This window comes from Pogona vitticeps, chromosome 11, assembly GCF_051106095.1.
Source record: "Pogona vitticeps strain Pit_001003342236 chromosome 11, PviZW2.1, whole genome shotgun sequence".
In the NCBI taxonomy this organism is placed as follows: Eukaryota; Metazoa; Chordata; class Lepidosauria; order Squamata; family Agamidae; genus Pogona; species Pogona vitticeps.
This window is the reverse complement of record NC_135793.1, coordinates 260,001-282,445: the sequence shown is the minus strand read 5'-3', so window position 1 is coordinate 282,445 and position 22,445 is coordinate 260,001. Positions and strand designations below refer to the sequence as shown.

The 22,445-nt window shown below is 53.4% G+C and overlaps 1 long non-coding RNA gene across 1 annotated transcript; it reads right to left on the bottom strand.

Annotated features, from left to right (window-relative positions):
* Window positions 1-1,317: 1,317 nt before the first annotated feature.
* On the bottom strand, window positions 1,318-6,038 carry LOC110074269 (uncharacterized). The gene is made up of 3 exons (XR_012081429.2): window positions 5,723-6,038; window positions 2,198-2,327; window positions 1,318-1,446 (listed from the first exon to the last, which is right to left on the bottom strand). It is a non-coding gene; the product is annotated as an uncharacterized LOC110074269 (long non-coding RNA).
* Window positions 6,039-22,445: the final 16,407 nt, after the last annotated feature.

Here is a 22,445-nt window from a genome sequence, read left to right as displayed (position 1 = left end):
TTGAAGCCTCCAGGCTCCAGTAGGCTTTTCTCCAGCTGGGGGAGGAACCTGAGCAGCAGGTTTGCTTCCAGCAGCTTCTCCTGCCTGGACCCAGGCCTGGATCCACAACCGTCAGCTCGTGTTTGGCACTCCTAGGCGGCCGACAGGAGGGTTCATTGGAAATCTGCTCACTGGGGGCGGGGGCCGCCAGCCAGAGGGCAGAATTGGGCATCGCGTCTGCAGGGAGGTGAGCCCCCCCCCACAGCCCAGGACCCACTTCCAGAGGCTCTTCTGTTTCAGCATGAGAGAAAAAATAATAAAAGGGGGTGGGGGTGGGGGGGGGGGCGTTTCCAACATAGGCCCAGCTCAGCAAGGATGCTTGCCAGCTCAGCAGCTCCCTGGACTGAGAAGCCACGATGGGGTCAGCCAAATTTGAGGCAGGGGGCTGGATCTGATATGGTATGGCTGGAAGCTCTTGTGTAAACTGTGCGGGCTCACACCGGGTGGGGCATTCACCCGTTTTTTTTCTTCAGTGGGATTCCCTGAGATACATAGGTGCTCCTTTGTAAAGAGATAGGTGAGTGAAGCCCCCTCTCGCCTCCTTGGGCTTGTCTCTGTGGCTTGCAATTGTCCCCTGGGTGGGTGGGTGAGAAAGAGAAAGCAATAGAGGGTGGGGGTGAGACGGAGAGAGGAGGCTGGCGGTGGGAGGCCAGGCCAGGCTCCCTGGCTCCCCTCCCTGGGCTGACCCGCGCCATCTATCTGCCTGCCTCCTTGGAGGCTGGGTATTCCTGCCAGGCCCTCCTTCTCGTTCCAGGCAGGGACCCCTCCTCCTGCCATTTCTCCTGTCCTGGAGCCTATTAGAGGGGCTCAGCCAAGGCCTTGGCGGGACCCAGATGTTGGGGTCTGAGCTCGAGGGAGCCCTTGCTAGCGTGGGGCGGATCTAAGGTCCGCACACCTGTTTGTGTTCCATGGAGGGGTTTGGGGTGTTGAGGAGGAAGCGGGCAGTTCCTTTCATCCCCAAGACAAGGTCAGGCTCACAGCCCCGTCTGGGAGAGACCTGAGGTCAACCCGGAGTGGGGGGAGCCTCACCACCTGGTTCCTATTAGGAGGTCTCCTTTCTCCGGGAGAGGTCGGCATGTGAGCACCCCAATTATCCCACTAAGGCAGCAGACCATTTGAAAAGCAGTCATGCAGCTTTTTTAAGCAGCGCCTCCTCCAGGCAGGTTATTTTCCAGAGAAGACAAGAGGTTGGGTGGAGGAGAATGACTCTCCCACCCACCTCTGCCCCGGCTGCGGCCTCTCTACCGTGTCCTGGCCCAGTCCCGAAACATACCTGGCTTCGAACATGTTGACGTCCCGCTTGCTTTGAAGGCTGCCTCTCCACCAACACGCTCTTCAAATGGCACGCAAGGAAACCAACAGAGGCTTCCTTACATCGGAACATTCTCTGCAAATTTCCTTTGAAAGCTATAAGGAGGCGGGTGAAAGATGAAAGTTATCCCCCGTTAAATTACAGTCAAAATGTAATCCATTGATAAAAGAAACCTATGATGAATAACATGTTGTGTGTGTTAGTCAGTTCTAAGCTGTGTGAACCCACCATGATACTGAGACATTATAATCCAATGACCATCACCAAGTCCTTTTCTATCTAATACAGTGTTAAATTAAAGATACGTTGCCTCCACAGCATACCCACCATCCACTCAGCCAGAAAACTGGTCAGCAAAAGAGATGTCTAGCACAGTTTATGAAGAAATCCATAGTGGCTACTACTGATCACGGGAGAACTTCTCCAGATGCTTACAAGTTGACTTCTTTGTCCTGAGTTTTAGTATCCAGATCAAAACTGAAGACAGCCTGGTCTGCTTCCAGCCTCCTAGATCCTTTGCCCATGTTTTAAAGACTTGAACATATTTGCCCATGAGACATCTGGTCGTAAAAAGGGCAAAGCAAGTAATAAGGGGACGGATTCTTCCGTCTGCAAAGTGTGCTAAAAATGGAGGAGGGTGCGAGTTTGAATGCAGTTGATCTGCATGGCTTTGGTGGAGTTGAGGACTTCATCTGGTTCTCTGCTGCACCTTATTTATTTATTTATTTATTTATTTATTTATTTATTTATTTAGTTAGTTAGTTAGTTAGTTAGTTAGTTAGTTAGTTAGTTAGTTAGTTAGTTAGTTAGTTAGTTAGTTAGTTAGTTAGTTAGTTAGTTACCTACCACTCATCTAGAACGGGTCTACTCCGGGCAGTCTGTTGCTGGCACCACTTCGGCCAAGGTGCAAGCAGCTGGTGCCAACCTGGGTATTTTCCCAGGCTTGAAAGTGTCTCTGGAATCCAGGGCAGGCCATCTGAGGGATCACAAGAGGTGTGATCGGCGTGGGAGTGGGAGTGAGGAAGCCGGGCGACTGCATGGGGCTGACATTCTTGCTGAGCAAGAACAGATACTCTCCAGATTGCTGAGCCTCCCCCTGCCCCCACCTTCACCTCCACCCCTCACCGGGGGGCCTCTGCTTTTTTCTGGAGATGACCGCAGCTGAGAAGTGCCCCCTTTTGAAACTGGAGTGGCCAGGCAGATAGCTGGCTTTCAAGAGACATTCCTTCCCACACCCTCACCCCTTAGATCGAGGGAACAGTCCATGACACCGTCCCCTTCATTCTTTTGGTGCTCACGGAACAGTAGCGGGACCCAGGGTGCCCCTGAGGTTTCTGTAACCATCAAAATTGTATATAGATAACCTTTCACCAAGGGGGAAATGGACCATAGAATGTATACCTCTAGACCGGAAACATGCAACTTTTATGCCAGTATAACCGTCATGGTGACTCCCAGGGAGTCCTGGGAATGGTAGGGTGCATTGATACAATACAGCTATAGCAGGTTGGTCTCCCTGTAGCTCTCCTAAGATTTAGTGGACTTGAGAATTCTGTACTCTAGTAAAAGTTTCTCTCTCTCTCTCTCTCTCTCTCTCTCTCTCTCTCTCTCTCTCACACACACACACACACACACACACACACACACACACACACACACACACACACACACACACACACACACACACACACACACACACAGAGGAAACGTGGAGGTCAATTGAGCTCTAGGATAATGAGCCTACTGTATGCCTGGAGCTTGCCAAGAAGAGTATTCTCTAAGGAGCACATTAATTTCCCCAAGGACCAGGAAGGAACCCTGCAGCTGCCCAGAGGACAAGGGGGTGGGGGGTGGAGGTTGGCAACTCCCTGCCAGGAGGGCAGAGGTAAACCCTCTCCCTAATCAGGATTCAGAGCCAAGACTCAACAAGGGCACTCACCATGAGGTCTTCCAGCCGATGCCCACAGGAACAACTGTTTCTGCCATACAGAGGATGATATGAGGGTTTGTGGGAATCCTGAGTCACAGAGAATGGTCTCAGCACTTTTTCTGGTTGAGGGTTGAGAACTCGGGGGGGGGGAGGAGAGAAGAATTCTGGAAACAAATGGCAACCGTTCAGGCGGCATCATCATCAGGCACGCCTGAAGTCCCACCTTGTCCAGCACTTCTAGGACTTCTGCTGGGAAGCCGGATGCCCCTCTGGAAGGCTGGGAGGAAGGCACTTGGCGGGAGCCCCACAAGCCAAAGGACTTGCATGTAAAGGAGTGGTTCAACCCTTGACTGGGACTTGCCCCCAACCCCGAACCTGAATCAGGAACCTCAATGAGGTTTCTTCCTCTGGCCTGGTTTCTTCCTCTCAGCCAACCTCACACGAGGGAGGAGGAGAAAGAGCCCTGCAAGCTGCCCAGAGCCTCCTGGAAGGAAGCTGGGATGGAAATGCATCTGGCAAAAAACCTGAGCAGAGGCTTTGCACCATAAATATTTCAGGAGACGGTGATGAAATCTGAGATGTCAAAGTGACCTACTGGGCAAGGGAGGAAATTTGTGAAACTGAGACAAGGGTGTACTATCAGGCGAGGAGGAAGAGGAGGAGGAAGAGGAGGAGGAAGAGGAGGAGAGGGACTGACTGTTCCATTAAGGGAACAGCTGGCTGCCAGTTTCAGAGTCTCTTTCCTAAAACACAGAGATAAACAGGATGAACTTGCCATCTTAAGGCAGGACAGAAGGGAAATATGATTTCACAGGCATAACTGAGGTGAGAAGGATGGATGACTGGAACACAGCGAGTGGTGCATAGAACTGTGTCCAAAGGAGCAGACTAAACAGGAAGGGGAGAGGACACAGACACCGGTGAGGGTATCCATGAAGTAGGGCATGCAGGGCTGGAGGGGAGCATCTGGGCAGAAACCAGCCATAAGGAGAATGGCAGTAACAGGGCTGTGGGGGGCTGGCCACACCGAGTCTTTGCATAGGGCCAGATAGTCAGGCAGGAGAGAGGGGCCAGTAATGGAGAATGTCAGCAGCCCTGACTCTGCTGGAACTCTCATGCTGCTAAGAGATAAAGGCCAATGCAACTCCTGTCTTGCCTTCTGGTAAGTTTATCTTCTAGAACGTGGAAGAGGACAGAAGGTCTGTACTTGGCCAACTGGGGTGGGGTGATCAGCAAGGCGGATCTGGTGGGGACCATCACGTCTTGAGATTCACAATGCAATGCACCTCAACTACCATCTGAAGCACTGGGAGGCCAGTTCCTTTGGCCCCTCCCTGGAGAAGGACAACTCAGGTGGTGTCCTTGGTGGGCTTTCCTCCAGTTTTAGCCAGTGATTCTGCTGGGAGCATGGCTATTATTGCAAAGGACGGTGTGGCCCTAACTCTTGAGGCAACGGGCCCTCAAATGGGCTCAGCTGAGTCCTAGAGCAGGTCAGCTTCCTCGTGTTCTGAGAAGCCACAGGCTGTGAACCTGTAGGGTTGATGAGCAGAGGAAGGAACAGGAAGATCCTTGCCTCTGTTGCGAGGACGATGGCAGCAAAGAAGTTCTAAGTTCTCCAACAAAATAATTCTGCAGAAGGAAGGTGTTTGCTCCCTTCATTTCTAGAGCTCTAGACAAGATCCTGGCCCAGGACCCTCTCAATCCAAGGACCTCCTTTTCGTGTCTGCCTTGATAACCTTGAGGTGCTTCCAAACACCTTAGAAGCCTAAAATGTGGCCATCTTGGCCTTAGCCACCCGGCTGCCCATCCCCACTTCCAACAGTCAAGGCAAGAGAGATTTCTTCATGAGGCCCTGACAAAATGTTCCCCATCAAACATCTTGCTGCTGTCTTGATATTCTTGCATATAAATCGGGGGGGGGGGGGATTTGCAAGTGGGAATCGTAGCTGCCACTGGACTAAAGGCCATTACTTCACCCGGATTCACAGGGTGGTTTTTCTACCTTGCTAAAGATCTGTGAGGCCTGGAGCTCTTCTGGGCAGAAGAACCCGAGAGGAAGGCACGGGGGGGGGGGGAGCATCCAGAGATCCGGCTAATTGCCTTTGTTCTGAGGTCAAGCCTACAAATCCACACTGTTCATTTTACTGATTTATTGGCAACCCTGAAGACAGAACTGGTTTCCTCAGGGTAGGCGCTGCTACAGACCTATAGGAAATTTCCTCTTACTGCTTCAAAACACTTTGAAGGAAATTCGATTTTTCAGCCTCAGCTACATGACAACACCCACTTTTCAGAGGAGAAACACATTTTCCAGTGAATTTGCTTCATGCCACTCTGTTAAAAATTAATTTTCCTTTCTGTCCTCTGACGCACATTTACCAGAGAGGAAGCCCTCCTGAACACCCACAGACCGTCTTCCAGGTAAAACTTGGAAAGCTTACCTGAATAATCTTCCAAATTGCAGCTGAGCCTTTCTTGTGAATTTCACCCAGTTGTTTCTCTTCTGTGACTCCAGGCAGAATCGGCTCCAGCCAGTCCTGTAATACCCCCACAATGACCATATATTCCTCAGAAGCCGGTCCCACTGTCAAGGCTTCTGACCACCAGGTCAGGTCAGGGAGAGAGATCTGGTGCAGGATAAACCCCTCTTGGAAAGTGCAAGTTGCCCAGCCAGCTTCTGGGGAAGCCTTCACTCTCTCTCTCTCTCTCTCTCTTTCTCTCTCTCTCAATTGCAGTTTTACTCCCTCTCCTCAGTCTTTTCCCTGTTCCCACTGAAAACCACAGTAATAACAGCTGCAAGCCCCTTTTCCTCATTCTTTGGGGCTGACAATCTTAAAGAGACATTTTCCCCTCCCCATCTCTGTGAGAGATTTAAAGAGAAAAGAAAAATTGGGGGGGGGGGAGAGAGAGACTTTTTAAATATCTGATAGCAGCAGAAGGCATGTGTTCAATTTTTTTTTTTCAGATGTGGAAAGAGAATTGCCTCCAGATGGGCCCAGCAGGGTCAGGCACTTCCCATTACATGGCTAGAAGATGCAGATTGGGGGGGGGGGGGTTGTTTGTTGTTTTGTTCCTTTTTGACTCGGTTGTTGTGGTTGTCATTGCTGTTGTACGGCAGCGTGTGCTGGGCTTGCTGTTGCGCAGGGACACAATCCCACCCCTTTTTTTGCCCCCTTTCTCTGCTGCCTTCCTGACCTCCTACCCGAACTGATCACTTGAACTTGAGAACATTCTCTTTCCCCCCCCCCCCCGCGCCCCCAGTTGCTGGTCTGATGTCAGGATAATGCCAAGGTGGAGTGATGGGGGGGGAGAGACTGCTCCTCTTCTCCCTTTGAGCCTTTATCTGGCACAGGATCTCTCCTGGAAACAAAACGCCCCAGAAGGCAGGGCATGGCATGGCCAAACACCAGACCAGGGACCCCAAGCTTTAAACGTCTTTGCCACCTTGAGAAAGAAATGTTGTTTCGTTTTTAAAGGGCAGTGGGTAGCCCCTTTGTCCCCTGTCATGCCTGATGTTAAAGAATGGCCATTAGAATGGATCACTTTTATTGGCATTGTTTCACCTCTGGGGGCCTCTGGCTAGTCCAAAGAGGTGTCCCCCCCCCCCAGTTTAATGGGGTGGCCAGGAGGCCTCGGAGCCGGAGAAGCAGCAAGTAAGCTCAGCTCGGTTACAGCCTTCTGTTTCCCCCACCCCCCACCCCTAACCCACCCCCCCCGAAATGGAGGTTGCAAGTCCCTTTGGGGCAGAGGTCTGCCCTTTTTTGTATGGCAGGGCTGTCCACACTGCACTTTTCGTTGCACATCCATGTTTGGTGCATGCTGGGCAGCCAAGGCAGCTCTGGAAATCCCCTTCCCTCCTTTATATTGTGCCAGAATCAGCTGTGAGCAGATTATCAATTTGTGATGCAAAAAAAAATTGTGAGTCCAATCTGAAAGAAGTTATTCCAGGAGGTTGGGATTAGGCCTTCATCTAATATCTTTCTGAAATTCATTCCTCTTCTGTGGTACATGAACAAGCAGCTTACAGGACGTAATCAAACTCCGGGAATTTTCTTCTTCTTTTTATATATATATTAGTTTATGACTGTTCTCATGCTGTTACTGTAGCTGCTACCTTCTGCCACAGAGAGAGAGAGAGAGAGCAAGAGAGAAAACATGTTCCCTTGGTCGTTAATGTCTTGTTGTTTTTGCTAGAAGGCTGACCAGCCGGTCCAAAGAGCCATCAATTCAGTCTCATATAACTTCTTAAACAACAGCCAGCAACTCCTTGAAACTTGAAGTAAGGAGCTTTAACAAGTGAGCATATTTCAGCAAAAATCTTTCCTGAGAGGGTCAAAGCAGAACAGAACTCAAACTATTTAAAGCATGTTTTAATTAGAAGTTGTACATAGACACTAATTGCTGCTCAAGAGCCCATGTGAAAACCTTAACAAAATACACCCTGAAATTGTATGAAAGAAAAATCAACTACACCATATGTGTTTCCTTTTCTCCATAAGACTAGGGTCCAAATAGCTCATTGCAAAAGCCACCAACCTTATAAGTTCTTCAATATGCATAAACCCTGGATAAAAATGATTAATTGGTAAAAGCAGTCTCACTGAAAATGATGGGGCTAAACTGAAGTCTTGTTTTAGGCATGGCAAACAGCAGGCCTAACTCTGAGGTGCATCTGAGTGCCCGGGGGCTTGCCGTCAGCCAGAAATCCCCTTCCAGCACCAGCGTTCCTCTTCTGTTGCTAGCTCAACATTCTTCTGCTGGCCAATCTCAGAGATCTGCAAGCGGCAAGAGAACCACATTGCTGGGCGAAAGTTAGGAAAAACCTCTTAACTGTTAGAGCAGTACAACAATGGCACCCCCGACTTTGGGAGGTGGTGAGCGCTCCAACGCTGGAGGCATTCAAGGGGAAATCGGACAACCGTCCGCCAGCTCTGCTTTGATGTAGATTCCTGCCTTGAGCAGTGTTTGTACTTGGTGGCCTTAGAAGCTACTTCCACTATTCTATGATTCTACGACCTGCCAGTGGAAGAGCCGAAACAGGGGCCAAAAAGGAGCGAGGTGGGAAGAAGGCTGATTCGGGCAAGGTCAAAACCTCCTTCAACCCCACCTGGTGGCCCGACTGCTGGGCCACCATAGAGGAAGGTCAAGGCAAAGGTGGGTCCCAGTCATTTCCAAACCCCTCCCCTTGCTGGGAGAGGTTTGCACCTCAGCTCAGCTGGCTCTCAGCCCAAAGGGCCACTCGATAATGTGCTCTGGGCCTGGATCCAACCATTTCTCTTCTGAAATTTCCCAACAGATAGAAGGGGTGTGTGGGGGACAAGACTGTGAAAGAAAGGCAAGGGACCCCGTGGGGTCTGCAGTTCCTACAAGCACTGAGAGATAAGGAAGAGGAGACAGGAGGAGTCACCCCTCCCAACAACATCTGGAGGGCCACATGTTCACCATCCCTCCTGTAAACACCTTGAAAAATCCCCTCTCTTCTTGCAGTGCTTAAAGGCTGCCATTTCCTCATGCACTTGATCCTTTACACTTCCCGAAAGCTGTCAGCTCAGCTATTTCAGTAAGGCAGCACCTCTCCTGCTGCTCTTAATGCAGGGCTTTGGACATTCTCAGCTCGGGTGCAGCACTGGAAAAGGCCCACCAGCCCAAACACCCTCCAGCCTCTAGGCCACCAGGAGAAGAAGCAGGCATGACAGAGGAACAGGTCCCTGTGAGCCACCGCAATGGCCATCAATATCTCACACTTGTGTGGTTTCAAGACCAAGCAAAAGAGCTGCTGCTTTCATTCGGGGGGACCCACCCAATGGGACCTGGACATCCATCAGGGTTAGGGTTAGGGTCCCCAAAGCCGAGCCACTGGGGTCCACACAGCTGACCTGCTTTCACCCTCTGTTTCCTGGCAGTGTGACGAAAAGTGGCTCCTTCCTGAGTGAAAGGGGACCAGATTCACACGTGCACGGTGCAACCCAGCACCCAGCGCACAGCTGGACTTTGGGGAAGTGAGTCCAGAGAGAGGCCTCCAGTCGGTGGCATCGTGAGGCAGCGAAAACATTTTTTCTGGGGGGTGTCGGATCTGCATTGGCCCATTCATATGTCAAGTGCGGGACTTCATCAAGGCCAGGGCGCGCGCACACACAAACACACACACCATGTATACATGCCACAAAGAGCCGCCCTTTCTTTCTGAAAGGAGAGCAATGGAGAGGAACCCAGCTGATTTAAATGCTCCACTCCCCAGAGGCGGATGTCTTTGAACAAGCAGTGGCTGCTCAGAACTTCCTTTGGATTTATGGCACTCGAGCTGCGGTTGAATTTCCCCGGAAGCAAACCTGCCTGTTGGACTAAACCTCCCTCTGAACTCTGAAGGAAGCTAATGGGAGTCCTGAAGGATCACCCGGGAAATGTCAGTGGCACTCCAGCAAAATCTTATGCCAGAAGGATAAATCCACCCTCTCTTTTTTTGTTATTAGTCCCACAAGGCTGCCTCCCTGCTCTTTCCAGTTACTCTAGTGTGGCAGTAAGAAGTCTGTCCCTCCAGGTAAGAAGAGTTAAATTTCTCAGGAGGCCTTGTGCCTCTCTAATTCCTCTGTTCGATGCCCCAAAGATCAAGCCCTGGCATTAAAACAGCTTTCAAGGCTGTGCAGCTGCTCGTAGGGTTGGGATGTTTACAGCAGCCTCCTGTAGGTGAAGGAGTCAAAGCAATGAAAAAGGGCGAGAATGATTACAGCTCTGTGGGACGGGAGGGTCCAAAGGTCATGGGGGGCGAGAGCTGTCAGGGTGGGGAATCCTTGGCCTCCACCCAAAAGAGCCTTTGCTGTAGAGGGAGCCTCCTCCATTCTTCCCAAAAGATGTGACTGCATACAAACTGCCGCCCCCCCGCCAGACACCCCCCCCCCGTGGCTTCAGGGCATCCTTGGGCCCTGCGCACCCTTGGAAGAAGTCCAAGAACAACCCCATCTAGTCTGCCAGTCGCCTTGGTATTCTCCAGGATCCCGTTGTTAATTGCACCCTTAACTGAGAAAACAACGGCCATACATCAAAACTTGGCAAGGGCGACCCGCCAGGAAATGTGAAGCCTGAAATCCTAGGGGCCGTGCAGCCAACAGAGACCCAAACCGTGGAAGCGCAAGACCACACAGAGACCCATGTCATGGACCAGGTCTCTTTATGTGGAGGTGGGGGTGGCAGTGAGGGGGGGGGAGAGAGAGAGAGAGAGTAGCAGCAATTTTCTTAATCAGTGCAGTTTCTCTTGCGGTTTCTCTCATTTTGGCTCTGTGATGCTACCACAGGCCTTCAGCACTAAGAGACCCCGGGTGAAGATGCTGCCAATCTCATGGGGATTTCTGAACTTCATGAGTCAGAGGGCTTAAGGAAACACAAAGCTGTGTTTGCCATGCAAATGCTACAACCCAGAAGAGGTTCCAGACTTTACTGAAGAGGGGAGAGACAACAGACCAATCCTTTATCCCCACTCTTTAAAGAAGAAGGTTCTCCTTATTTTGGTTACGATGGTATTTGCTAGCTAGATCTTTGTAGATACCAGGATATTGTTCCAAAGAGTAAAGCCAAACAGTATTGGGGGTCCCTTAACACAAGCAGATTTATTTCAGTGAGAGCTTGGGTGGATTATGAGAACCCACTTGGTTTGAGGCAACTCTTCTTGTTTCAGTTCTTAGTTGTTTTGTTTGTTTTTGCTGAAAGAGACAAATACATCTGCCTCTCTAAAAACTGCTTCAAAATAATAAAAAGGCAACAAAGCCACAAAACAATAAAGCAATCTGTTGAAAAGACTTCCGTGAAGCCCCACGTTCACCCTGAGCGAAGCACCTGGGCTGCTTCATGTCACTGGGAGGCGACTCCACCAGGCGATTCCTGCTAGACTTTTCCCTTCTCCTCACCAGGACCCTCAGCTGCCACCAGCTTCCAAGGGCAGCTTCTCAACCGCTTGAAGCCCTTCCAGCTCCTGGGGAGGGGGGAGGGGGGACACACACAATGGGTGAGGGTCACACCTTTGCAGGCAGGCCATGGATCAGAACCTCTGCGCTTGTGGAAAGCTGCAGTCCATCCCTCACCCTTCCTTGGCCCATGTGCATGGTCCCTTTTCCTTCCCGCTTACATCCCGAACGTCCAGCCTATATTCTTTCTTGCAGTTATGATGTTGCTTTAACTTCTTGTAACTGATTACAAATGCAGAAAGGGAACTAAAGCCAATAGAGGCAGCCTCTGGGCTTAGGTGCCTGGATTTGGCCAGGGAGATCTTTTGGCCTTCATCAGAGAAGCTGTGAAAAGACACAGGAGGACCATGCGGAAGGAAGGAAGGAAGGAAGGAAGGAAGGAAGGAAGGAAGGAAGGAAGGAAGGAAGGAAGGAAGGAAGGAAGGAAGGACGGGCACAGCATGACAGCAGGGGGGAGGGGCTCAATTAAAAGCAGAGGGGGTCTCTGCCCCCCTTCTGCACCTGGGCCCTTCCAGGGGCATCTCTGGTAAGAGCGCGTGGGGAGGCAACCAAGGGACGGGTCTCTTTTTCTTATTCACTTTCCAGATGACAGCAAGAGATAACTAATTCCTCGCTAATTATTAATCAATCCTCTGGGATTTGGCCTTAATGAGGCTCTTTCCCGAGCAGTCTTGCACGGGGCATGAATCTCTTCAGACAGGCCTCCTTGATTCTGCAGATGCTGCCAGCCATTAGAGGTTGGTATGGACAATAAATACGGAAGCGTGCTGAGCACCGGGTTCGGTCCCTTCTCCGCTGCTCAGCTCCCTCCCTCTCCCTCTTTGGGAGCATGTGGAGCTACGCTGGCACATGGGCTCATCCACCGTGAGCCCCTGAACCTGTGGACCAGACCGGAGACGTGGACCGGAGATGTGGCTTGAGGGTGAAAGTGGGGACAGGGCTCAGAGCGGTCCCTCAGCAACAGGGTGGTTGTGCAAATAGCAGCCACTGAGCAGGGGGACACCCCCCCCCCCAAAAAAAACTGGTGTCTTAGAGACGTTTGCAGAAAGTCTGAAGTCCCAGCTGGCTGTGCAGAAGAACTGGGAGTATTGCGGCTAGTCTCAGGACACGTTGCTTGCTGAACAGTCCTGGGGGTGGGGGGCGCTTTCCACCCTCAAGGCCCCTTGGAAGAGCTACAAGGACAACAGAAAGCCAGGAGGAGATGGAAGGCCATACAATCATGGCGACCACCAGCACAGCGGAAAGAATGGGCTCCCCAAAGAAGCTGCATCAGGAAAGGGAACACATCCAGTCAGCACACACAGCAGGGCTCTGAGTTCATAGAACGGTGGAACCGGAGAATCAGGAAGGGATCCTGTTGTGTTTGGCTCCTCGCTTGCTTTTCTCCTTTCCTGGAAGGAACAGATGAAACGCCCTGGGCTCCTGAACCCAAAGGCATGGCCGGGGGTGTGGGGGAACTGGGAGGAAGGGAAAAGGACAAAAGGGAAATGCATGGGAGGCAAAAGTCACTGTGGGGGGCCTGCCTCGCATGGGCCAGGATCCGGTCTAGCAAGGAAGGAGGCAGAGTGCCCACAGCAGAAAAGCCCACGGGGGTAGGCTTTGAACCAAACCATCATTCGTGCAGAAAACCTTGTATATTTTTGTCTTTTGACAACTGAAAACAAGCCCACAAAGCTTTCATGTTCACATTAAGGTGCACAGATTTGAAACAGACATATATATATATAACAAAAACCTTTTGAACGCCACACTAACAAGCTGTTATTCTGTAGTTACACTGGGAGTGTGTCAGCACAAGACCAAAATAATATGACAGCAACATAGACCCAGGCAATCAAGATCTAAGGAGAGAATTCCTTTTCCCCCGGGGGGGGGGGGCCCTGGGCGCTGCCGTGGGATGGGAGACTGGCTCCGGCCAGCTGGGTGAGGAGGTTTGTGAAGGAGAGGGAGAGACCGGGCTGAAACTGACCAGAGGCATTTTGACTACAGGCACCAGGCTTGGGAAGGAGCGAGACAGGCAGCTGGGGCCGAAACTGACCAGAGACATTGACCAGAATTGTGAAGAAGGGAGATGCCCCACACATCTGGAGAGAAGGCCACCCGGCAGGGGACTCCCAGCCTGAAGGGCTGCTCCAGCATGAGCGAAGGCCCACGGCGGCCAGGCCACTCTGCCCCTGAGCTCTGCTTCCCCAGGGAGCCGGACGCCGGCCTTTGCAGGGCTGAAGGGACGAAGTGTCTCACCCTCCGTGGTGGGCCTGTCCTTTCCACTTCTCAGCTGTGATCTGATGGCCATGGTTTCCCCGTTGTGTTTAGGGCGAGCGACGGTCTGTCCGTTTCCCCCCAGGCTCGACCCTCTTCTTTGGCCTTGTCTCGGTCCTTAGCGCTTGGGCGGGTGGGGGTCGGCAGCCCTCTCCTGTGCGCGGGGAAAGGATCCCGGTGGCCTCCAGATTCCCCACTTCCACACAGAAGGAGCTGTCAGGGAAGTCGGCGCTAGAGAAGCGTTCGCGAAATGCCGTTGGCAGTTTCCCTCCTATTCCTTTTGAAACATTAAAGAGTTTGCTGTTAAATTATTTGGAATTAAGTTTGTCAGGCGGCTCCCTCGGGAGGGATCAGGTTGGTTTCCTGAGTGTAATGAATTTGGGGCAGGGATTCAGTCTCGTTCGACATGCTAATTGCCGTGGTCCTGATTAAATCATCCGGGCTGGTGGCCTGATCCTGCCTCAAGAAAAGTGTGCCTCAGCAAACCACCTTTTGCATCTGGGTCCAGCCAAGGGAGAGCCCATCACCCACGACAAAGTACAGCAGAGGAATTATTAGAGCAGGAAATTTCCAGTGATATGGAAGTAATCTTCTGGGGAGGGGTGTTTGTTTTGGAACCTTCCGCTTAATAATTCAGAACCCCCCGGGCTTTGGAAGGAGAAGCGACAGAGATTAAAGGCGTCCTGTCAGGTTTGCCGTCTTGTACTTGCAAACCACTCTTGTCCTTACCTGAGCGCCAAACCCCATCAAACCTGCTTTTGTCAGCTTCATTAATTCGGAGGATTCATCATTCCTCTACAGGAACTGTCCTCCCTACCCTACCCTACCCTCCCCAAACACCACCCCACCCCCTCGCTTCCTTTCTAAGAATCTAATGGCTGGGGATGTGGGTGTGGGAAGGTCTCCTCTGCCCCCCAGCCCCTGCCAAGACGCTGACGAACACGTGTGAGCCCCTGCCCGGGGGTCGCCATGAATTATGGAGGAGGGCAGCCACACTCCTCCCTTGGAAGGGAATCACGATTACCACCAGTCGCGTTATTTAGAGCACCCGCAGTCTCTTCCCTGAAGGGCTGACCGACCGACCGATTTCATAAAATGCGAGGTGTGGGCATCCCAACACAGGGGGCCATTCTTCGGGGATGGGCCGTCAGCCCGCTTGGCCTGTGTGGAGGTGCCTTCAGGAGAGCAAGGAGAGGCTGCAGGGAGGGGGAGGAAGGCCACCTGCCACAGGGAAGGCAAGCAGGGGCTCCCCACCTTTTGGGAGCCTGCCCCTCGAGATCAGGGAGGAAGGGGCGTGTTGCTGCTGAGGGGCCAGCCGGGGTGCAGGGAGGGTGGCGGCCGTGTCTAGAATAGGAGCACGAGGAGGAAGGCTTTCTTCTCCTGTCCCGTGCCCCAGAGGTAGAAGCTGGATATGGGAACAAATTTCTCCCCCCTCCCCACCCACCCCCACCCCTGGCCAAGAAGGAACGCCTGTTCAACCACATGAGGAAAGTGCCCGGGTGTGTTTCAGTGGTGTCGGCAAAGTATGTGCATCCTAATTATTCTATACTGTTGGCTCATTCTAAATGTTCATGTCAAGAACGCCTCCAGAGGAATCTGAGCAGAACCAGAACTTCCGCAAATCGGCAGAGGCAGTCGGCATGAAGAGGCCGTCCACAGAAGCCTGCAGTGCAACTAGACTCCTGGAGTTGGATGCCTTTGGGGCATCCCTTGATGCAGATCTTTGCCAATCAGGGCATGATCAGACACGTTTCTTTTTCTGGCTGTCTATAATATAATAATATACAAGATGCCGGAAAGGAGCCACAGACCAAGCATGTGTGTCCTTGATCTGTGCTAGGTCGCATTTTTTCATGGCAGTTTAATTGCTCGTTTTTAGCATTTAGGGGCAAGCATTTTCATTTCTTTCATCCTGGTCCACGTTGTGCGCAGCCTTTGCGATGCTCTGCTGGGGCGCGGAGGGCGGTGGAGGAGGTAGCCGTTGGCCAGGCAGTCGGCCCGGCTGGCCAGCTGGCAATTCAGCCCCCTTTTCTCCCCATCTGCATTTCGTGGCAAGCAGTGTGGCTCCCCACCCACCCCACCCCTCTGCTCTGGGCCGGGCAAGGGCTGTGGCCGTCAAAATGGCCGTTCTGCCCACGGGCGGCTGAGCTCTGGCCAGGCCCACGCAAGCGGCGTGTCACAGAGAGCGTGGAGCGTGAAGGGCATGAATTTGTTAGAGCAAAATAAATAGCGCTTCAAGGCAACCAGAGGAAGCTTGTGCATGTGTGTGCGTGCGTGTGAGTGAGTGTACGTGCCCATACTGAATGCCGCCATGAGTACAGCAGTAGAGCCCCAGACGCAGGATCCTATCACAGGGCCATCTAGTCCGACCTCCAGTTGCCATGGCAGCCAACCTGATGTCCCCAAGCAGTGCCCTGCTTGCCTTTTCTTCAGGATGACATTAACTTTGAAAGAAAGAAAAAATTAATTCAGCTTCTGCAGTAAGAACTGTTGTTAGATCCCACCTGATGCCATGAAGGTGGATTAAAATTAGCCTCTCCCCTCCATCTTATTTGCTACCCTTCTCTCTCTCTCTCTCTCTCTCTCTCTCTCTCACACACACACACACACACACACACACATTATTTGTGGGTAAAACAGCTTTGTGTTGCCTTGAATATTCACACACACACACCCAGTTGATATCCCAGCAGAGGGGTGTATAAGGGCCACTGCTGCACACCCCCTTCATGAAGTGAGCCTTGCCAGATGTTGGGCTGCTGTGGTCCCTGTGCACCCCCCCACCTGCATATGCATACGATACCCCTATGCTCTGCAGAGGGGCAGTCCTCCATCTGGAGGTATATGTGTGACCTCAGAGGGGGCTAGAGGTAACATTGGTGATCTGCTGGATTGCTCAGCGGGTGGGGGTCTCCGGCTGGGGAGCCACAGGCTGGGGGTCTCTTCCAGCTATGCCGTTGTCAGGCTACGGGCATTCTCCCATAGTTGCACATGGTGCCACGGCCCGCACAGCTGGGGTGGAGGGTCTGCCATGGTCCTGGGACAGGGTGGACTCTGCCCTCCCTCCCTCTGCCACCGCCACCACCACCACCACCACCGCCTCCGCTGCCGTTCCTCCCCGCGCCCATGACTGCGCAGCTGGAGGCAAGGAAAAGAGGAGACACCGCAGAGTCTTGCCACCGCAGAGACGGAGGCAGAGTCTTGCCCCTGGAAGGAAGGGCTGCAGACGCTCCTCCGGAAGGGCTCCACCCAAAGCCCTTGATTTCCAACCTGGGCCGCACCCTGGTGGAGACAAAGCACTGGGAAAGGAATGTCCCCACTCCCCACCCCCAAGGCTGATGCCTCCTCAGCATGGCATCATCCGTCTGGCGGGGTGTGGCGGCGGTGCCAGCGAGAGGAGCACCCGAGCCCTCCTAGGGAGCCTTCCCAGGCCGACGGCAGCCAAATTTCCATCAGGACCAGCCTGTTTCCTTTGCACACCAAATAAGGAGGTGGCGGCAGTACGTTTGGGCCACACACCTCAGCCAAGAAAATTGCCCTTCCTTCCTTCCTTCCTTCCTTCCTTCCTTCCTTCCTTCCTTCCTTCCTTCCTTCCTTCCTTCCTTCCTTCCTTCCTTCCTTCCTTCCTTCCTTCCTTCCTTCCTTCCTTCCTTCCTTCCTTCCTCTCACCTCTTGGGCAGTTGTAAGTGCCTGCTGGGTGTCTGTCTCTCTCTTTCACACAAACACAGCCCATGCAGTGGGAACATCCACGGCCCGGGTGGCTTTTCTGCATGGAAGCAACCGCAGGGGACCCTGTGCAAATCCAACAGCCAGACTGACTATTTGCAAAAGTTTTGGTACCTGTGAAGAAGGACACCTGAGCAGGGACACCTGAGTCCGTCCCCCCCCCATGCTGCCTTCCTTCTGGGTCCCATCCGTTCTCCCCCCTCTGACTTTCCTGGATCAGGCTGGTAACAGCATTGCCTGGGAGGGAGGGCCATGTGGCCATCACCCCTTTGAGCCCTCCCCACGTATCTCCATAGTGGGTGCCTGGAGGGAGTGGGAACGGCAGAGGGCCCAGACCTGGCTTATCCCACCCCACCTAGTGTGGACTGAGGGGAAATCAACGTGCCTCCCACCACCACCATCACCACCACCTCTTTTTCTCCCCTCCTGATTATCAGGTAGGAGGTTTCCCTCCCTCCCTCCTGAAAAGCTTCCCTTTATCCCAAACACAAAGCCCGCTGCCGTGTTCAGAGAAGGCCGGCATAAAGGAGAAAGAGTCTGAAGGATTCTGAGACTCTTTCTGTGTGTCTCCCTCCCTTTTCCTAAATGCAGAAAATGAAGAGGCACTTAAGACACTGCTGTGTATTCTGAAAGCTAAAATCCCTTCAGAATTTAATCTCCCACTGATGGATTTAAAATGGCTGCAGGCAGCTGGGTGCTTATTTTATCCCAGGCATTGTGGTGACCCTTTGAAGCCAGCGTTTCCGGGAAGGTGGTGTGTGGGGCTTCCTGGATGCCCCGCTCGGCCGTGGCCCTCTTTGCTTCCCTGTGACAGATGTTTGCTGACAGCTCCAGGGAGGGTAACCCCTTGCAGGCGTAAAGGATGGCGTCTTGGCAACAAGGCCACAGGGACAGGCTGGGATGTAGGGGGAGAGTTGGAACCTCCTTCCACACAAGCCAGTCCAGTGAAGGCCTCATCTTGCAGAAGGACCAGCTGGATTCACAAAGCAAGCTTACCGCCTGTCCCAAAGTCCTGGGAATCAATGCCGCACCTCGCATGTAGGGCTGAAGCAGGCTGGCAAGGTGGTCCCCAAAGGACCGTAGCCACATGGGGTGGGGAAACCATTGCATCTCACGAATGGGTCACCTCCAGGACAACCCGCAGCCCTCCTGTTCCTTCTGAGCCTGGCTTTAGGTGGAGCCAGCTTATGCCTTCCACTGCACAGTCATCAAGGGATGCCCATGGGTGCGCACGACACACCTTCTTCCCCCCATGGGAGCAATGCCGCCCAGGACCTGCTCCCCGTGCCATGCCACAAGTGGTTTGGGGCAAATGTCTCACGTGACCTGCTTCAAGGCGGAGCCGCAGGAAGATAAACACCGGACAGCGAAGGAGGAAAAGCTTGGGAACTGCCTCCTCTTAACTACAGCCACGTTGTGTTAATCATTCCTGAGTCACTTGACATAAAGGATATTTTAATCCTGCTTGTGCAGAGGAAACATCGGTGACTTCACAATTAGCCAGAAATCAGGACCAATAAAAGGGGCCTGGGTTGCCGGAGTGGGGGGGAGTCACCTCCCACCCAAAGCTGGAGGCAGGGTGAGGCTTTCTTCCCCTGCCCCCTTGCTTGTGGGGACAGAATCAACCCACCCCCCCAAGCTGGCTCCTCAGGAGGATTCCTGGCATCAGGTCTCTGGGGCGCTGAGAGAGGGGGTCAAGTGATGCCAAGGGGGGGGGGCGGCTTCCTCTGGGGTGATCACAGGATCCAGGAAAGGAACCCCCTCCTCCTGCTGCACGAGGCTCCTTCCTTCCTTCCTTCCTTCCTTCCTTCCTTCCTTCCTTCCTTCCTTCCTTCCTTCCTTCCTTCCTTCCTTCCTTCCTTCCTTCCTTCCTTCCTTCCTTCCTTTCTTCCTTCCTTCCTTCCTTCCTTCCCTCCCTCCCTCACTTGTGCAGTTGGCCCCATGACCTTCAGCTCTTGGTTCTTCCTCCCTCTCACCCACCTGAATTCTTTCCCCCTCCTAAAGCCCCTCCCCACACCAGCTAGAGGCAAAGAGCCCCCCCCCAACACACACACACACACAAACACACAAGTGCTGAAATGCAAACCTGTTGACGGCCCCGTCCCTCCCTCCCCACTGGGGCTGCCGGCAGGAGCTGCTGACCTTGGCCCCATCTTTCAGTGGCCATTTAGGGGGGGTGCCAGAGGAGACACAAGGTCATTGTCTCCTGCTTGACACCGGCTGAGTGGCCGTTTCATCGCCCCAGAATAGGCTGGTGCTGAAGAACATCCCCTTGGAGATGATGGGCAGGAGGCCACAGGTATGCAGTGTGCTGGCCTGGGAACAGAGGGGAGCTGGAGTGCAGGTGGGCCTCCTGAGGGGGGGGAAGGAGTCCTGGAAATGGAGACGGGGCCCCCACCTTCTCTCTCTCTCCCCCTCTTCCCCCAGCTCCCCTTCCTGCCTGACCTACCACTCCCCCTAGATGACCGAGAGAGGCCACCCAGTCACTGGACTCATGGTGGGGTGAGGGGGGGGCTTCCTTCCCTCCAAGAGTTACCCCCCCCATCACCCCCTGGAAAGCCAGGAGAATTGGCCCAGGCAGACAGCTGGTGCAGGGGGGGGAGGGGCTCAAGGGGCCCTTGTGGTAGCGGGTGTTGTGGATGGATCGAGGCCAAATCACCTCAAGGAAATACCTTGACTTCCCTTGGATAGCAAACATTTCAGCCCTAGATCCACTTAATTCCATTTTATTTCCCCTCAACCTTCAACCTTTAAGGTCCTTTATTCCCCTGGGATCTCTCGGCCTTCCTCGCTCCCCCCTGCCAAGCAGGGAAGGCGTAGACCCAAGTCTAAATATGTTCAAGCAGATCAGAAGGAAACGGAGAGCCCTCACTGGGTGGACGGAGGTGTCACCGGTGAGAGGAGATCACAGGATTTCTCCGGAACCTGACATTGTAAGTTCTGTTCTTAGAAAGAAAGCCTCAAACAATGCTTCCAAAAATTAAACACAAAAGTCTGCAAAATCTCTCCGGGGTTGCCAGATATTTCCACGTCTGACTGACTCCCGAACGCTTCTCGCTTTGCAACAGAGCCTTGGGGTGGAGATGCTCAGAGCGGTCCCAGGGCAACCCCGGAAGGAGGGGAGGGGAAAAGCTCTCCGGGGGATTCTCTACCTGGAAAAGCCAGACAAGGGCCGCCATATGTCAGAACCGACGCCACGTAAGGATGATGACAATGATATAATGACTCAGACAAGGTTTTGTACTCCCTTCAATAAAAAAAAATATCAGGTAAATAAAACATAATCCAGGCTCCCTTTGCCAGTGCAAGCCAGGCTGAACGATGCTCTCTGAACCCGTTGTGTAAATTAAGCAGTATTTACGAATACATTTCTAAGCAGGAGCAACTGTGTTTCTCTTTGCACCAGAAACAAAAGAGAGTTGGGTGGGCCCTGGAAACCTAACATCTCTTTGCTTAGTAGCCGGACCCATTAAGAGGGCAGCCTTCTTGCTCAAGCGCAGGGTGTGTGAGACCCAGAAGGTCACCCGCAGGCACACACACACACACACACACACACACACACACACACACACACACACACACACACACACACACACACACACACACACACACACACACACACACACACACACACACACACACACACACAGAGGTGATAGACACTGAGACCCGGCCATGAATTTGTTGCAAGAAGCCACCACACTCACACTGGTCCTTCACAAAACTTGGGCTGAGTGAGAGCACAGACACCCGGGCACCTGGCCAGCCAGTCAACACGTCCTGTGTGAGGAAACAGGCAGGAGCTTCTTAAGGAATGGCAAGGCAGCGGATCTTGGCCTTGCTCCTTTTCTCCCCCCTGGGCTGGCTTGCCTCTTGGCCCCACCGGTCAGACGGCAGGTGAGGCGCCTCCTCGGGGGCTCAGGCGTCCGTCTGCAGGTTTTTGTAAAGGGCGGCACGGCCACCTCTTCCTGCCTTCCCTCCAGAGCCAAGGGGGTGCCCAGCAGCCTCTTCCTCTTCTTCCTCCTCCTCCTCCTCCTCCTCCTCCTCCTCCTCCTCCTCCTCCTCCTCCTCGGCTCCTCGCAAGGGCGTCTCTGGCAGCCTCTGGCTGTCGCCGATGTTTTGATCTCCACCCACAGCTGCTCCCCTCTTATCAGTCTCCTGAAAATGACTGCTATGCCAAAAAAGGTCAGACAGGTATATTTAGCACAGCCTTCGAGGCAAGGAGATGAAAGGGCCTCGGTGGCAGGTTCCTGCCCGTTGCTCACCTCAGCCGTGGTTCATCCGTGGGCTTGCCCGGGCCGGAGCAGAGGCTGCTCCTGCGGGAGACGAGTGAAGGCGCTGGGTGCGAGGAGGGCACACCAATGGCACACAAGCCCCCCCACACACACACACGCATACATCATCCACCACTGACAGCCCTTCCCAACATTGCTCCCCTTTGCTTCAGGAAAGCGGCTGGCATCTCTCTCTCTCTCTCTCTCTCTCTCTCTCTCTCTCTCTCTCTCTCTCCTGGCTGCTGAAGCCTTGAGGGCCCCCCCCCCCGGCCTCCCTCCGCCCCATCAGAACCACCCCTCGCCCCAGTTGCCTCTAGTGGTGAGGCCGAGGGTGGAGGAGAAGCCTCTTTCATCCTGGGACGCCACCCACCTGATTGTCTAGGGCGGAGGGGAGCCCTTCTGGGAACCATTTAAGGCAGTTTAGAAGAGGTTATTATCTCCTTATCACCTGCAGTGGAAGAGCCGCCTCTCCCTTTGGTCACCAGAGACGGCTGGGGATTGGGGCAGCTCCAAGGGCAGCAACCCAGGAAAGGGGGAGGGGGTGTCAGTGGGGAGGGGGCTGTCAGGAAGTGCTCCTTTTAGATCCAGCTATGAAGAGCAGGAGGCAGAACCCTCCCCTCCCCTCCCCTCCCAGGGAAGAAGGTGGCATCCGAAGGAAAAGGCCTGCCGCGCCTCCAGTCCCCATCAGGACCGAGACACAGCACTCAGTCCCTAAGGGATGCCCTTTGATCTGAGGCCAGTTTCACTTCCACAGTGAGGCCAGGGAAGCTTCTCTCCTGCTTCACCTGCCCTTCCGGGCCTGAAGGCATCCCTCCAGGGCCCCCTCGGGAAGGCTCAGAGGGCAGGCCTGGAAAGGAACCCTTTGCAGCCGATAAGCTGTCATCTCCAGCAAGCATTGATGAAACGGTGCCCTAGAGCAGGAAGTCGGAGACAGAAAGCAAGGTGCTTCC